We start from the raw sequence: 18,741 nt of genomic DNA, 5'->3' as shown, positions 1-18,741 counted from the left end.
TCCACGTACAAGAAGATTTTTACGGAGACAAATGATGTTAAGGGAGGAATTTGCAGCTTTTCTTGCCAACTACAATTCACATTCATGTGTACAGTGAGAATAAAACCTTATTTTTTACTCAAATGCTATTGAATAAAATGAGAATTGTAATATCTGACTTGACGACATTCCTGTTTTCTGTGCTCAGGCTCATTTAGAGATCACACTGTTCCAGAATGCTACTGAACCATGCTCTGGCCCACCTCTTCCAAACAGGTCAGGGCACGGTACGGTTGGCCCGACACAGAACAATCACACCAGTCAAATGAAGTAGACTTTGCGGGGTTACATGCAGACAAACATGCTCAAGCATGGAACAAAGTGTGAGTACACCCTAAAATAAAACAGTATATTACTGGAACATTACATTGCAGGTCGGTTGGACATGAAAGTACCAATTTCACTGTACTCCATACACTTAAATTTTCTGCTTCTCTATAGATCTGAGTGTTTTTCTGTTAATAAGTGTCAAAAAGGCCAAATCAAAGTCACAGTTATTCAATGTTGTATTACAATAAAATGTAAAAACTTCCAAAAAATGTATACTTTTTATGGGCACTGCATGCTACAATCAGAATGTAGAGAGAGAAAACAAAAACTCCAGCTGACGAGGATGCTGAAGAAAATAAAATTCTAGGGGCCTATTGTATTTAAAAAAAACATATAATATCTACATAAAGAAGAATTTAAAATATGAATACTCAGTTCTAAGATTTTGTGAACACAACTCATGTGGTAGTGCAAACCTGCTTCACATTGAAGCACAACTGGAAAGCTTTTGAAAGCTACCTGAAGAGCAGTTGCATTAAGAAAATAAATTGGAAACATAAGAAAATAAATTGGAAACAATCTGATGAACTGACACCACATCTTAGTCTGGCTCCTGATCACGTGGTTCTGATGGGGGATTTTAATGTACACATCGATGTGGAAACTGACACTTTTAGCAAATGTTTTACTTATTTGTTAAATTCAGTAGGATTTTGTCAGATTGTCAAAGGTCCAACTCATAATCATAACCATACATTAGATTTAATTATAACTTACAAAGTTGAAATTCAAAATTTAAATATTACTCCATTAAATGTAGTTATTTCCGATCACTTCTTAATTACGTTTGATTTAGTTCTGCCCATGCCAGCGCACTCGCAGATTAAAACAAAGACAGTGCGACATCTAGATTGTAATTCTGCTTCAAAATTTATAGATACCTTGAGTAAGTCGAGTGTAATTGTGGAAAACCATTTAGATCAGTTAACATCAAATGTAAACGTGGAAAACAATTTAGATCAGCTAACATCACATTATAATGTGACCTTGAGAGATGCTCTGGACACAGTGGCTCCCCTAAAAACAAAAGTAATCAAAGCACATAGAAACTCTCCCTGGTTTAATGAAAACACTCGAGCTCTTAAATTAGAGTGTCGAAAACTGGAGCGCAGATGGAGAACAACAAAGCTACATGTCTTTCAAATTGCATGGACAGAGAGTGTTAATAAATATAAAAAGGCCCTCTTTAAAGCTCGCTCAGAATACTATTCTACATTAATAGATAGCAATAATAAAAATCCTAGGGTACTTTTTAGAGCAGTGGCTAAATTAACAAATGGGAATTCAGATCAACAGTGCAAAATACCAACAGATATTAGCAGTACAGACTTTATGAACTTCTTCAATGAGAAAATTAAAAATATAAGATCCCAGATCTCAGCATCACAGTACAAACCAAATACTAGCTTAGCAGACCCTGTCTCACATTGCATTCAGCACTTTAATAATTTTAATCCTGTAACTGAGCAGGAAGTCTTAACTTTAATTTAAAATGAAGCCCACTACTTGTTCCCTAGATCCAGTGCCAACAAAACTAGTAAAAAGTGCAATGGATGTTCTTGTAGCACCAATTCTAAACATTATCAATAGTTCATTATTGCATGGCACAGTACCTGATGCACTAAAAGTGTCAGTCATTAAACCTTTACTTAAAAAGTCAGACCTAGACCCACACATACTAAATAACTATAGGCCTATTTCAAATTTACCATTTCTCTCTAAAATACTAGAGAAAGTAGTCGCCAGTCAGCTTCAGTCACACCTTACGCATTACAATTTATTTGAGAAATTCCAGTCTGGCTTTCGCACTGGTCATAGTACAGAAACGGCACTAACACGGGTTGTAAATGACATTCTGATATCCTCTGATGAAGGAAATTCCACTGTAATTATGTTGTTGGACTTAAGTGCAGCGTTTGACACCATTGACCATTCTATTTTACTGCACAGGCTAGAAAACGATGTTGGGCTTACAGGCCCCGTGCTCGCTTGGTTCAGTTCTTATTTATCAAATCGATTCCAGTATGTACAGAAATGTGCTGACAGTACTCCATCATTATACACAGAAGTTGAATATGGTGTCCGCAGGGCTCAGTACTGGGACCTTTACTGTTTTCACTTTACATGCTTCCACTGGGATCTCTCATTAGGAAACATAATGTTAATTTTCACTCGTATGCAGATGACACCCAGTTATACCTTTCATTTAAATCAAATGAAGTTTCTCCGATGTTGTCTTTAATTAGTTGTGTTAGTGAATTAAAGGAATGGATGAATGAGAACTACTTGTCTTTAAATACAGATAAAACAGAGATGTTAATTGTTGGAGGGAATGACGCTGATCACAGCAATATTTTGTCGTCATTTAACTCAGTTGGAATCCCAATTAATTTTACTGAATCAGCCCGCAATCTAGGAGTTATCTTTGACTCTAGCATGTCATTTAAAGCATATTACAAAGTCGTCCAAAACCTGTTTTTCCATCTTAAAAATATTAGGAAATTAAGGCGCTTTCTAAATAAACAGGATTGTGAGAAATTAATTCATGCATTTATCTCTAGTAGGATTGACTACTGCAATGCGGTGTTCACTGGCTGTTCAAACTGTTCTCTATACAGCCTCCAGTTAATCCAAAATGCGCTGCAAGAATTATTACAAGAACAAGAAAATATGAACACATAACCCCAGTTCTTAAATCTTTACACTGGCTCCCAGTTAAATTTAGGGCAGATTTCAAAATCCTCCTTTTAACATATAAAGCATTAAATGGCCAAGGTCCGCTTACTTGTCTGAACTTATCATGACTTACAAACCTGAGCACATTAAGATCTCAAGATGCCGGTCTGCTTAGGATTCCAAGGATTAATAAAATAACAGTGGGAGGTCGAGCTTTTAGTTACAGGGCCCCTAAACTGTGGAATGGTCTTCCTGCTTCCATAAGAGATGCCCCTCGGTCTCAGCCTTTAAATCCCGGCTGAAGACTCACTACTTCAGTTTAGCATATCCTGACTAGAGCTGCTGATTAACTGTACATACTGCATCTCTGTTGTTAGTCATTAGCACTATAACATAAGTAACATGATAATTATATTTGAATACTAACCCTCACCTATTCTGTTTCTTTTCTCGGTACCCAAATGTGGCCATTGGTGCCACGGCCCACCTGCCAAGTTGTTTGCCTGCCTATGGTAAAGTCATCCCTGATGGAGGATCACAGGAATCATGGGAAAGAGGGGTCCTTTCATCGGAGCAATGTTTCAGCCGTGGCATGGCCAAATGGAGATGCAGCTAGATGGATGAGGTCTCCAGGACTCTAAAAATATCCAAACCTAATTATGTCATATCATCTACTGTTAAACCGTAATTCTAAAATTTTTATTATGCTGTCTTAAGGAATTGTTCTGTTGTGTATATTGTATTGTATTGACCCCCTACTTTTGACACCTACTGCACGCCCAACCTACCTGGAAAGGGGTCTCTCTTTGAACTGCCTTTCCGAGGTTTCTTCCATTTTCCCTACAAGGTTTTTATTGGGAGTTTTTCCTTGTCTTCTCAGAGAGTCAAGGCTGGGGGGCTGTCAAAGAGCAGGGCCTGTTAAAGCCCATTGCGGCACTTGCTGTGTGATTTTGGGCTATACAAAAATAAACTGTATTGTATTGTATTGTATGTGGCCGAAGCTTGCTGGGTAGGCTTTGACCCCTGCTACCCAAAATTTAAATAAGCCAGTTTAAGAATTTTTCCCTAATTTCAGCACATGCGGGGAGAATGATACTTAATTCTCAATATGAAACAATATGAAAATAATGAGCAGGCATTTATATTGGATAGAAATATATTAAAATATAATTTGAATGTATTTTTAAAAGTCTAATTTGAAGGCAAAAACTGACATGCAAATTTGAATGCATGACTGCTTGCTTTCTCTCTCTCCAAACATACTATGCAATATTTTTCAGATCTTTTTGCACATTACTTGCTTTATTATGTTAATTTGTACCTTTAAATTGTTGGTTTGCAATGTCATTAGTAATACAGACAGCATTGTTAAACACAACCTTCACAATGTATTTTTGGACAAATTTATTTTTCTCTTTGCAGTGCTTCTTGATCTACAGCTGTACTAACTCCGGCACTCTGAAAGTATTATTCCGCTTTTGATCTAATTCTGATTAATACTTAAACCAAAGAATCCCAGAATTACTGATGCTTCATGCCAGAACTGTAAAGAACAGGTTCCTGATAATCACTCATTAAAATAATTTTTACAGAATTTCTGTAATTTGCAGTGAATAAAAACAATGATTAAATAATTACAATTTGAAAAAAACACTTAAAAATTATTATGGTGCAACTTTTAGTATGGGACAAATAAGTACTTTCAAATAAGCAGTCAACTAAAGAATTATTATAGCTGTCATAAGTAGCTAACTTAAACCTTGAAAACAGTGAAAAGCATAGCAGGCAAAAAAAACATTAATGGCTGCATTTAGCAGCCCGGGACGGCATCGCGTCTAGGGAGGCCACGCCGAGGACGTCTCATCGTTTAGACGGGACCCGGGAGGTGAGTTCCCTGCCTATTGGCAGCCGGCCCCCAACGTGTTTTCTGTTTTCCAGGCAGGGACTTCCCGGATCCGCGTCAGTGGCGGGTGCATGCCGGTCTGCGGGGCTTCGACAGCGTGGTGGCAGCTGCAGGAGCTGCGGAGAAGGACACGCTGCAGCTCGAGAGGTGCTGGCAAAAGCAAGGCTGCCGGCAAGCACGTTGCTGCCGCAAGAGAGGAGCCAAAATGGCCGCAGACCAGAAGTCCCTCCCCCTGACAAGCACGCGATTGGATGGTGTGTCTTACGTGCCCGCCGATGACTAGAGAGAGGCGGGACGAAGGAAAGTTCATTACGTGCCGGGGGGAGACCCGATTGGGCCGAAGGAAGAGGCCCACAGGAAGTTGCCGGTGTTTGGGGCTGACAGATAGGTCGGCTCTGCATCGGTTAACTTCCTGTCTTTGCCGGCTGCTCTGTCGGAGCTGGAGGCATGCCTTCAGCCCGCACAGCAGTGTGTGTCGCAGGTGCTACATGCCCTCCGGGCAGAGTTGCGGGTACTGGAGATGAAGGCGGTCGCGTCTATGGAGGTATAGAGATATGCTAACGGCGATCAGAAGCCGGAGGTGTACGGTAGGGAAGGGGAGTTCAGCCGTCCCCGTACAGCATGAAGGAGGGTCTGCTGAAAACGGCTGTGAAGCTAACGATCAGTTTCAAGTAAGCAGTCCTCCGACAGTGGATGCAGCGCAGGGGGCTGTGCACGCGGTGAGGGGAGAGACAGCGAGGGGACTGGCAGGACACAGGCTGTTGAGTGCCCCAGGTCACAGGGCCGGACCTCGGTGGCCCAGAAGTAGGACCCGCTTCGGGGGTAAGCTGCCCTTGCGGGACGTGTCGCTCCTCCCGAGTGGTCTTTGCTGGCTGTGGGGCACTGTCAGGGATGCCAGGGGCAACAACCCAGCCGGGATGCCTTGAGGGACCGGAAGAGGGTCAATGCCCACCCTGGATCACGTGGGGGCTGCCTTCCTGGTTGCTTTGGGGCCCATGGGTAGAGGGCTTGGAAGCCCAACCCTGTAGGGACCCGTGGTAACTGCCAGGGGGCGCCCCAATGCCTTGGGGACCCTGGACCTCAGCACTCCCGCCACACCAGGAAGTGCTGGGGGGAAGAAGAGAAGGGACACCCGAAGAGCTTCCGGGAGAACAGCCGGCATTTCCGCCACACTGGGGCGTGTCCAGGGAGGAATGCTGGGACACACCTGGAGCTCATCTGGGATGATATAAAAGGGGCCGTCTCCCTTCATTCGAGGCTGGAGTCGGGTGGAGGCAGGACAAGGCAGGAGAAGAGAGAGTGGAGGCGGTCCGAAGAGAAGGCATTGTGTGGCCAGGACTGTGTTGGGGTTCGTGTGTGCACTTTGACTTTGTAAATAAACGTGTGGTGGTGGAAAACAACATGTCCGCCTGTCTGTGTCCGGGCTACGTTCACAATGCGTACAGATTAGCAATGAGGAATACATTTAGTATTTTGCACTCCAGAGGTAAACTATTCCAACAGTATGTTGTAGATGCGTATGTTAAAACAGAGGGCGCGTGTCTCAACTATTTCAGATTAGATCAACAAGATCTGCGCGTGGAACAATACAAAGAACTGTCAGACACTGCAAGCAAACACTGAAAATAACAATGTACGTGTAGGCAAAATTATCATATTATCGTCTACATTTCCAGGAAGTCCAAGATACATGCAACAAAACTAGCAGGATGCCATGGCCATAGTACGTAAATTCGGACAGCCTCATTTATCAATCACTTTTACATGTAATCCTGCTTGGCCGGAAATTCTACAGGCACTGTCAGATACCCAAAGACCGGAGCACAGACCTGATATTGTAGTACGAGTCTTTTGGATTAAGCTGAAGGAATTACTTAGAGACATTCTACAACAACATCTTTTTGAGGTTGTTATTGATTATATTTATGTTATCGAATTTCAGAAGTGCGGCCTTCCTCATACCCACATGCTGTTTACTCTTCACAATAATTCTAACAACCAGTCTTCAGCCATTGTCAGTTGTACGTGGCTTTTTCTAGGGTTAGATCTATTGACTCATTATCTGTCGTCACCACCATCACCTATTCACAACTGCGTTTTTCAAGAAGTATTTATTTCTTCATGATTTCTGAATTCCTTCTCACCATTTTCCGTTCCTATTCTTACATCTTTCGGCTAGTACAAAGTATTTTCATCTAATAAAAAATTACACTTCAAATTTAACTTCAGGCTACACATTTTTTCCTATACAGTACATCCCCAAAATTCACGTGGGTTACATTCCTTGAGCACCCGCGAATTGTGAAAAACCGCAACTGTTGGATGTGGTTAAACAATGCCTTTTAAATGCCTATGTTTAAACCCTAAATACAGTATGCCCCCAAAGCACTTTAATTTTGTTGCAAACTCAGCTTAATACATTAATATATTACCTAAAAAATAATTTCATTTAATTGATGATGATGAAGTAACTGTGCAGTACGATGCAGAGGACTTAAAACTCCTTGGGTGGCGCCTCTTCTTCATGCGCTTCAGGAGCAGTCGTATCTTTGGACAGGTCTTCTTCTGGAGTGGTTTCGTGCTGGCTTTTCTTTATAGGTTTCAGGAACATTTTGATGGGAAGTTGCTGTCGTTTTTTCTTCATGGTGGCAAGGAGCATTTTATATGTCTGAATGGCAGCATCGATTCCATTATTAACTGTGAGATCCTGAACCATATTGGGATCCCATGCTTCAATCATCCCTTGTAACTCCTTCGATGTCCGAATAATCTGGGACAGACGGTCCAATGTCAGGCTCTGCTCCTCCTCCTCTTGCACTGGATCTGTCTCTTCCACCTCCTCTTCGCTGGCAGACTTTGTTAACTCCAACAAATCCTCGTCCATCGGGGTTTAGAGTGGGCATCGATAAGGTTGTTATGGATGTTGTCTAAACCTTCGCCTGCCAGTTCTACAGCCTTGTCGACAGCGTTGTGCTGAATTTTTCCGGGTGATAAGCCCTTGTTGTCATGGACACACTCTGGCCACAGCTTCTTCCAGCAGGTGTTGAGGGTTTCCTTTTTTATCTCCTTAAGAGCAGCTTGGATGACTGACAGGCACGTCGCGATTGTAAAGTTATGCAAGTAACCCTTCAATGTAAAATTCTCGTCCGTGTCCATTGCATCCACAAGGTATTGGAGAGAAATCCCAGTATAAAGAGCCTGAAGGCACGGATTATACCTTGATGCATAGGTTGGGTGAGGGAGATGGTGTTGGCAGGGAGGAACTCAGTCTGAACTCCCTCGTAATACAAATCCAAAGGGTGGCCGCCAGCATTATCCATAATAAGCACCTTGAAGTCCATGCCAAAGGTGTGGAGGTATTCCTTGGCTTGAAGGATGAAACACTAGTGAAAGCAGTTTGAAGCAAGGATTTTGGTAATCCAGGCTTTAGGGTTGTGCATCCAGAAGACAGGCAGCAGTTTTATATTTATATTTTTAAGGGCCCAAATAGTGCTGGGCGGGATGACCAAAATTCTATATCACGGTATTTTTCAAAATTATACCGGTTTCACGGTGTTGGACGATATTTTTTCCCCATGCACAAATGGATATTAAACAAATTTCCACTGCAATTACTCGCTAAGAATTACCTATTCCACTGTCATGAGAATTGTACATTGTACAAAATCATCGGATAGTCGAACCTCGGATTCAGGAGGAACAGTGTGGTTTTCATCCTGGTCGCGGAACAGTGGACCAGCTCTACACCCTTAGCAGAATCCTGGAGGGTGCATGGGAGTTTGCCAAACCAGTCTACATGTGTTTTGTGGACTTGGAAAAGGCGTTCGACCGTGTCCCTTTTGGGAATCATGTGAGGGGTGCTCCGGGAGTATGGGGTACCGGACCCCCTGATAAGAGCTGTTCGGTCCCTGTACAACCGGTGCCAGAGCTTGGTCCGCATTGCCGGCAGTAAGTTGAGCCCGTTTCCAGTGAGAGTTGTACTCCGGCAAGGCTGCCCTTTGTCACCGATTGTGTTCATAACTTTTATGGACAGAATTTCTAGGCGCAGCCAGGGTGTTGAAGGGGTCCAGTTTGGTGCTCAGGATTGGGTCACTGCTTTTTGCAGATGATGTTGTCCTGTTTGCTTCATCAGGCCGTGATCTCTCTCTGGAACGGTTCGCAGCCGAGTGTGAAGTGGCTGGGATGAGAATTAGCACCTCCAAATCCGAGACCATGGTCCTCAGCCGGAAAAGGGTGGAGTGCCCTCTCAGGGTTGAGGGAGAGATCCTGCCCCAAGTGGAGGAGTTCAAGTATCTCGGGGTCTTGTTCACGAGTGAGGGAAGAATGGACCGTGAGATCGACAGGCAGATCGGTGCGGCATCCGCATTGATGCGGGCTCTGCATCGGTCTGTCGTGGTGAAAAAAGAGCTGAACCGTAAGGCAAAGCTCTCAATTTACCAGTCAATCTACATTCCTACCCTCACCTATGGTCATGAGCTATGGGTAGTGATCGAAAGAACGAGATCGCGAATACAAGCAGCTGAAATGAGTTTCCTCCGCAGGGTGTCTGGGCTTTCCCTTAAAGATAGGGTGAGAAGCTCAGCCATCCGGGAGGGGCTCAGAGTAGAGCCGCTACTCCTCCGCATCGAGAGGAGTCAGATGAGGTGGCTCGGGCATCTGATCAGGATGCCTCCTGGGCGCCTCCCTGGTGAGGTGTTCCGGGCACGTCCAACCGGGAGGAGGCCCCAGGGAAGACCCAGGACACGCTGGAGGGACTATGTCTCCCAGCTGGCCTGGGAATGCCTTGGGATTCTCCCCGGGAGAGTTGGAAGAAGTGGCTGGGGAGAGGGAAGTCTAGGCCTCTCTGCTTAAGCTGCTGCCCCCGCAACCCAACCCCGGATAAGCGGAAGAGGATGGATGGATGGACAAAAAAACATTTTAAATGTGCACACAAGTACTAATACAGGTTTGCATGGCCCCATAAACTGATAGTTTTCAAGGGGGTGGCACTAATCAAGAGAAGGAATCACATTGCATGACAGATGCAATCAAAATATAGAGCCTTTTTATTGAACAATATTTGCAAACAACTTACTCTATAATTTTGACAACATATTTTCAACCAAAGAGGCATTTAGACTTAGTAAAATATCCAGAGGTGCTTGTCAAAAGTTGTATTGCACTGAACAATGTCTTAGAAAAGGAATAAATAGTGATTTGTTAAAGTAGAATGTCGTAAACTAAACTTCATCCTAAAATCAATGTTTAATTCACTAGATTTTCTCAAACCCCGTCATAAGTTATGTAGCACATTAAATGCTTTGTTAAGTGTTCCCCGACCCAGTTGTTAATCGCTACGCTCTTCTTAAACTGACTTCCTCTTGCAGTAAGAGGCAGCAATCAGCGCACAAAATACATTCACTTCATGATATTCCTGCTCTCTGGAAATGTAGAATGCTAAGATAATTTTACATGATGAAATGCATTAAAACAGGTATTAAACATGCATGGTAGTATGGCGGTAGTGCTGCTCCCTCGCAGTACGAGGTCCCCAGGTGTACGTTAAGTGTAGAGAACTTTATGGCAGATGTGACGAAGTTCCAAAAAACTGGATGTATGAATGGGTATCGCACAGTTTAACTTAAATATTGTGTAAACGTTGGGCTCGTGATCTGGTGGTCGAAGACATGAACACAGACTTCAATGGATGTTCTTCTGAGCGGGCTTTCTTTATTGCATGCGTGCTGCCTCTTTCTGACGTATTAAACCCCAGTTCCTATCCTTCCTTTTTCTTTTTCTCCACATAACCAATCGGCAAACGATAAACGTCCTTGTGAAATTAAAACTAGTTATAAATTTAGACCACGGAGTGTTCAGAACTTAAAAAAAAAAAAAAATCTTCCTTATACATGTTTAATTATGCCGTCCATTCAGGGTTGCGCCCATCCCAGCAAGCATTGTGTGCAAGGCCGGAGGAAATCCTGAACATGGCACCAGCACATTGCAGGGTGAATACGAGCAATACATACACTAGCAGGGTTAATATAACATAACAAAACCCGCCATTCTACATGACTTTGAAAGGAAAATGAAGCACGCTGAAGAAACTTACCAGAAAAGCATGCAAATTCAAAGCAGGGAACACCTGGGACCCCATTGCTGCGAGGCAGCAGTGCAACCTCCACGCTACCGTGCCCCCACATGATTAATACATACTTTAATGCATTTCATCATGAAGATTATATCAAGTATTTATCTTAGCATTCTAAATGTTCAGGGAGCAGGGATATCCTGAAATTAATGTATTATGTGTGCTGTCTGCACCTCCTCTTATTGCAAGAGGAAGTCAGTTTAAGAAGCACGTAGCGATTAACATAGCTCCAGGAACACAACACAAAGCAGTTAATGTGCTACATAATTTATGGCGGGGTTTAAGAAAATCTAGTAAATTAACTATTCATTTTAAGATGTAGTTTAGTTTATGATGTTCTACTTTAATAACAAATTATGAGAAAAAAGTCAACATGTCGACTTTAATCTCGACAAACGGCGAGAATAAAGAAGAAATGTAGACCTTATTCTCGTCATAAGTGTCGAGATTAAAATGGAAACGTCGAGAATAAAGTCAACATGTTGTCGTCACTCTATTACACAGTACCCAGGTACATTACACAGTATTGAAAAAAATACAACTTGGCTTGCAGTATTATCCAGTAGTATATAAACAGCATTCACACATTTAAACATAATGGTCCACATTCGACCTCTTAAATCCAAAGTATCTCCAGACAACAGACGTGACTCCTTTTCCCAGCAAGTTCTTCTGTGTAATCATGTTCAACTTTATCGTCTGCTACAGCTTCAGTTTCAGAATGTTTTCTGTCTATTTTCACCGCGCAATACCTCTGCTAATGCATGTACTCCGTTGTATGCTTGATTACCAGTGTAGCAGTGAAAAAGAGCCCCCGTCCAACACCTCTGTGGCATGTGTTTGGCAGTGTAGCAGTGAAAGATGTCCTCCTTAAACAGGTTACTGCTGCGTCACGTTCCGAACATTGTTTAGGCAATTTAAACAGGTGTTGCGGTATAAGGAAAATTCATATCATAACAAAAATAAAAAACAGTTTTCAGTATGAACTGCCCAGCACTAGGCCCTAGGGTTCGCCGATTTGTAGATGAGGCCAGGTTTCATCATGTAACCAGCAGCATTGCCATAAATAATAAGTGTCACTCTGTTCTTCTGTGCCTTAAACCCTGGAGCTTTGGCTTCGTCCTTTATGAGTTAAGTTCTGGACGGCATCTTCTTCCACAACAAGCCAGTCTCATCCATGTTAAAAACTTGTTCGGGCTTGTATCCGTTCTCCCCTATGATGTGCCTAAATGTCTCGGGGTACTTCTCCGTGGCTTCTTTGTCAGCAGACACTGCCTCTCCTTGTAGAGAGATGTTTTTAATATTAAATCGCTTCTGAAAACGATCAAAACATCCTTTACTGGCTTGAAAATCTTCAGGCTCTGGTGCTGTTGATGGTCCTGGTTGTGGTTCTTCTGTACCTTCTACATTGTCTCCTGCAGCAAACTGCTGGTACAATTTCCGTGCTTTCTCACGGATGATGTTACCGTCCAAGGGGATGTTTTTCTTCCTGCAGTTGGTGACCCACAATGCCAAGGCAGATTCCATCCCGATGAAATTGTTATTCCTTACGGTCGTTAACTTTTCTCGGCACTATCACAGAAACTTACAGATATGTTACTCCGGATCACTGCCTCATTCTTCTTTATGTAGCTTGCAGTGCTTTCATTAATGCCATAGTGGCACGCTACTGCAGCATAACTTTTTAGTTCCCGGAGCTAATCCAGTAGTTCAACCTTCTCCTGGAGTGTTTTAAACTTTTTCTGGTGCTTAGGCTCAGTGCCAGAAGCCTTAGAAGGTGCAGGGTGTTTCAGCGACATCTTGTGCGTTTAAGAATAACAAAACAATAACAAAATGGAAAACAAGAGGAGACGTATCACAGGGCAGCAGTCAATCAGCAGCAGAGAGAAATGAATAACGCTCTCAGATTGGCTACTTTCACCATCCCAAACTCCATTTCCCACAGCAGTGGTAAACCCACTCACCTGGAGAAACGTTGCAGGGCAGCAGTCAATCAGCAGCAAGGAGAAATGAATAACGCTCTCGGATTGGCTACTTTCACCATCCCAAACCGTGTTTCCCTCAGTGGTTGCTTCCTGTTCTCTCTACAGCACAGTAATGCTACGAAAAAGTCATAACAAATTGTGGAGGATATTTGCGCTTTCCGCTAACTTAAGGAAAAATCCGAGAACGACTGAGCCCGTGAACCCTGAACCGCGACTTTGCAGGGGTCTACTGTATACGAATTAGCAATTTTGTTCAAAAAATGTACCCACCTTTCCAAATCTAGCACCCACATCTATCCCAAAGGCGTGAGTAGTCAGAATTTTAACAATATATAAAATATTTCAAAGAATCTACACTTCAGTGATCCTAGGGAATAGTGGGAAAGGAACCTTTCAATTGGCATCTCAAAAAAGGAGTGGGACCATACCATCCATAAAAATACACTAGTTCTACAGGTATATGCACCAAGCATTCCATAACAGAACTAAAAGTCTTTCTCATCGATCACATTTATTTTGTTTAAAATAAAATGTACCCAAGGCAAGACCCAACAAGCAAGCAATGTCATATAGCTCCAGCTTCACTAGGCCATATGATCTGAGAATGCACTAAATTAACATCATTTTGGACAACATACTTCTCAGACAGACTTGGTGTTACAATCACTCATTCACATTGTAATCCATGTGTTTATGGTTCCTTGCAGGACAAAAAAACGTTTTAACGTTTGTGTGAAATCTGCCTTAACAAGTTTCTACCCATGTCCCATTGTTCTTGTTGAAGAATTTATTTTAAAGTAACAGCTGATTGCCAATGTCCAAATTCCTTTCATAATTTTAAAAGCTTCAATCATGTACCCACTTAATTTCTGTTTGTATAAAATAAAAACTATAAACAACTCCTTCAACCTTAACTTAACAGTTTATACACTGCAGTGCCAGAATTAACTTCTCTAGACATTCTCACTGTTACATCTCTTTTGTAATATAAGCACCAAATCTTTACAGTGTTCTTGACAAGGTCTCACTAGTGCATTATAAAGTTTAAATCTAACTTACATCATCGTGTACTTGTCACATCATGATATATATCCCAACATCCTATTAGTGTGGCATTACCATTGGTTGCAAAAATTACATCAGGTGAACTTTTACCTAGCGAGGTTCAAGTGGAACAATGCCTGACTATGTCATCTTTCAAAAGGCCTTAATTTAAAGCTTTGGTTAGAGTAATACTCAGTAAATAATACAGCAGTTTTCTCTGCATTCCGTAATGATTCAGATATCACCAGAAGCAAGACAGAAGACCACCAGTCTGCTGAAGGTAGGCATGTCATGTGCCGGCATTGCCAGACACTAAAGACCACCAGTCTGCTGAAGGTAGGCATGTCATGTGCCGGCATTGCCAGACACTATGAATTATGCTGCTTCACTGTGTCATGGCCATAAGCAAGGTTTTAGCAGACAATACAAGATCTAGTCGCCATGATGTGTCAAAACAAGGAAGGACCAACAAACACATTGCACAGTTCCATTTGAGAGATAGTTTAGGATTTACAGCAATGTTGCTACCAAAACAGATGTAAGGCACAATTCTCACATCACTGCGGGACAGACTCCATGTTGCTGGCCTTAGAGCAAGGTGACCTGTTGGGAAGCACTCTGCTCACACCTCCTACACAATCTTCCACTAAAGCAGGACATTGCCAGGTCACACACATTTGTCCTAATGAATGCTGCCTGCCTTCTCTCCTGACCTTAACCACATAGTCCACCCTTGGGATATCCTAAACCACAACATCAGAGATATGACACTCTAACTGCTAATGGCCATCAATTTTGTCAGGTCCTTTTGCAGTAACAGAAAAATCTCTTATAACTGTAGATTCAGAGATTCATTGTATGTATACACGGAAAGGTCAATCAGTAGTTGTTTCAAAACTGACAAAATATTCAACAACTTCAAAATGACTTCTGTGAATACTCACAGTTGTGATTGTCTTCCTGTTGCTGTTCCTGCTATTCTAATATATCTGCAGTTATTTCATCAATGAAAATTGAAATTTTAGACCAACAAGTGTTGCGTTTCTTTTTTCATCAGTACATTTATAAAGGTGACACAATGTATCAGTGAATGTTCCCTATTTCTAAAACTTATAATGTGCTGCCACGTCAAAAAGGTCAGTAATTAGCCAAGAGGTTTACGTCAAACCTCTCAGTTGCCACAGTGCAATATCTCAACAGGAAACAGAGTGTTAGACCCTCAGGAGAAACAATCTCCCTGGTTAATCTTGCTATAGCACATTCCAAGACATTCTACAAAAATACTAGACGTTTCCAGCTGTATTCTTTTCTTTTATATAACCACTAAATATGAGTGGATATATTCCAGAAAAAATGCATTTATTTATCATATATTTTGACAAAAACTGAATTGTGTTTATTGGTAATTAATGTTAAAATACTTAAACATTTGCAAAAAGATTATGAATACAACAGGACATTTGCAAAAAGATTATGAATACAACGGGAAGTGTTTATTTTATGTAAAGTGATCTTTCCCTTCTTTCGGCTACTCTCATTAGGGGTTGCCACAGTGGATCATTTGTTTCCGTATCTTCCTGTCCTCTACATCTTGCTCGGTTACACCCACCATCTGCATGTTCTCTCTCACCACATCCATAAACCTTTGCTTAGGCCTTCCTCTTTTTCTCTTGCCTGGCAGCTCTATCTTTAACATCCTTTTCCCAATATACCCAGCATATCTCCTCTGCAATCTCGCCTCTCTGACTTTGTCTCCCAACCGATCAACCTCAGCTGACCCTGTAATGTACTCATTTCTAATCCTGTCCATTCTCGTCACACCCAAATCCAAATTGTAACATCTTTTAACTCTGCCACCTCCAGCTCTGTCTCCTGTTTTCTGGTCAGTGCCACCGTCTCCAACCCATATAACATAGCTGGTCTCATTAGTGTCCTGTAAACCATGCCCATTTACTCTTGCTGATAACCTTCTGTCACAAATTACTCCTGAAACTCTTCTCCACCCTGCCTGCACTCTTTTTCACCTCTCTTCCACAATCCCTGTTACTCTGTCCTGTTGATCCAAATTATTGAAACTCGTCCAACTTCGCCAAGTCTACTTCCTGAATCGTCACCAATCCACTGACCTCCCTCTCATTTACACACATGTATTCTGTCTTGTTCCCACTTAAGTAAGAATAACAGCCAAAGTGTACATAGGATTATTAGGGGGCCAAAATGACTAGGCTGTTGCAGGCAGTTTAGCCTGGGTATCGGGATACATCTCATTTTTTATGAAGGATGCCCAGAGATCTCTTATGACTACACACACACACACACACACACACACACACACAGAGAATCCGAACCTCAGTTTCACGTCTATATCTACACAGCATATGTGCCCCCTACAGGCCTCTCCGACACCGACCCAGGCATTTCCAATCCAAGTACTGGCTAGGCCAGAACATCTTTAGCTTCAGGTGAATTACAAGTTCTGAAGTGCATGTGCTATAGATGTTAGAAGAAGAGGCCTCACAAGAGGTTTTATAGAGAATATAGTAATAAAGTACAAGCCAGTACAAGACCATCTAAAAGCAAAATAAAGGACAGTAAAACAATAAGAGTCAAAAGATGCCCTAGCATATAATCATGAAACAAATATTTAAATATGCATTTGTGTAACAGATAAGGACTGCTATTATTTATAATATTAACCAGCCATTTAAAGGAGACCAAAGATGTGTCATAATTTGATTTAATCTGTATACTAAGAATTACAGGCAATAAAGCAGTGCTACTTTACCTTATGATGTCCTTGGTGCTATATTGATATATACTGGAAGAGCCAAAATCCAAAGTACAGCAAAACATTTATAAAACAAAAATAACACTGACTACAATTAAAATAAACAATCTACGCATTACGAAAGTTCTGCTCAGTTATACATAAGCTCCAATAGTGCAGTGGTGTTAAATAGAAAAGCTGAATAATAAACAACGACTAAGAGCAAGTGAGACAGAGCTCAGAGAGCCTCCGGTCACAACTGCCATAAACTAAACGCTCCAACTGCGCGAGACCAGCGCCCGTCAATTCAAAAGAGTTCAACTTTTAAAACCATCTGGTAAATTTTGTGAACTGAGTCTTTGTGTTAGCTTTTGAAATGAATAACAATGAAACTGAAATTATTAGGAAAAGCATTTCCTTTCCGGCTTTATTTTTACGGGTCTCAATCCTCTTTTGGGCTGAGAGAAGCTACAGCGCTAGAATTCACTGGGGACGTGCAAAGTTTCCTTATCACAAACCGTCGAAATGGTCGGCGGAGAAAAAATGTAACCTCCACAAGTGAAGCGCCGCATTTATTGCACGAAATGTACTGCGTGCTCCAAAACATTTTTTCTCATCTACCCATCGATACAAAGGTCAGCTGGCTTGCAGCTAAAAGCGATTGTCTGAATAAGCAGGTGTGCAGCAAATCTAAGCTTTTCATACTCGAGTCTCTTAATGCAATCAGCACTTTTCCTAGTAGCTAATTTAGTAAATCTTACCAAATGTATATGATGTACTTTCTGATTCCTCTAACAAGACACATGAAACCCCTCTCATCCATGCCACTCGACCACAGCCGCCTTCTCGTGTTACACGGCTAGTCAGTCTGCGGCTTCTCTTCCGGGTGAAACGTGCAACACCCCCAAAGGGGCGTGGCTTTTATATTTAACTCTTTGGTCACGCCAAGGTCTGTAGTAGTAGGATGTTGTAATAGGGATGTTCCTGTAGGAGTTCACTTCAGCAGCCATGGACACTGTGAAAAGAACTTTTATAGTCACGTTGCGTATGGGCAACTTCAAAACACAGCAAGAGAGAAAGGAATTCAAAAGACTGTGTTGGACAGTCATCAAAAGATCTTGACTATATATCGTTCTCCTATCCTGCGAAATGAATCTTAGCCTAGAGATGTCTATTAATTTAGAATTTTAACCACTTAAAGGTTTTCCAATGTTGTATCTGTCCTGGTGCCTCTATAAACACGGGGAATTCCACTTTCTGTATTACAGCCTGCCTGAAGAAGGGTCCTGAGCTGCCTCAAAAGCTTGCATATTACAATAAAAGGTTTCATTTTGCTTGACTTCTCTTTGTCACCCTAATGGAAAGAAGCTTTCAGCATCTCTGGTGAACAACACCTCCTATTACACAGACGACATACTAATCACAAAAGTATGGGAGATGATTCCAGCTGCTCAAAAATGTAGTTGCATTTTTTTTCAATTATGATTGCATTATATTGCAAAAGTGGGTTATTTTGCAAAGATACTGCCCATTTGCCCGTCTTATTGCATATGCACGTACCTTTATTTTCTGTTGGCAGTCAGAGTAAGAGAGGGAGAGATTTAGGACCAGCATAGTGTTCTGCCAAGTGAAACAAGTCAAGCTGGTGTTATACGTTTCACTTTCAGTCTAAATCAGGTTAAGGTTATGGTCTTAATTGAGAAGAGTGGTGACACAGAACTAGCATTCCTGCTTCACAATGCCAGGGGCTCATGTTTGTATGGATGGAGTCTGCGTGTTCACTTCAACTAAGTTGACTGATGGATATCAGTTGTGTGTCACTATGGAATATTACCTGTTTTATTAACTGTCCATTACCAAAATATCT

General features: G+C 41.9%; 1 protein-coding gene across 1 annotated transcript in view; it reads right to left on the bottom strand.

The window, feature by feature from the left end:
• erlin1 (ER lipid raft associated 1) overlaps positions 1-17,743 on the bottom strand; it is a 64,676-nt gene extending 46,933 nt beyond the window's left edge. Inside the window, exon 1 of the mRNA XM_039773628.1 lies at positions 17,636-17,743. The gene's annotated coding sequence lies outside the window, so the exon portion shown is untranslated. The remainder of the gene's footprint in view (positions 1-17,635) is intronic.
• Positions 17,744-18,741: the final 998 nt, after the last annotated feature.

Source organism: Polypterus senegalus, chromosome 1 (genome assembly GCF_016835505.1).
Source record: "Polypterus senegalus isolate Bchr_013 chromosome 1, ASM1683550v1, whole genome shotgun sequence".
Classification (NCBI taxonomy): domain Eukaryota; kingdom Metazoa; phylum Chordata; class Cladistia; order Polypteriformes; family Polypteridae; genus Polypterus; species Polypterus senegalus.
The sequence above is the reverse complement of the archived record's forward strand: the minus strand, read 5'-3'. Positions and strand labels throughout refer to the sequence as shown.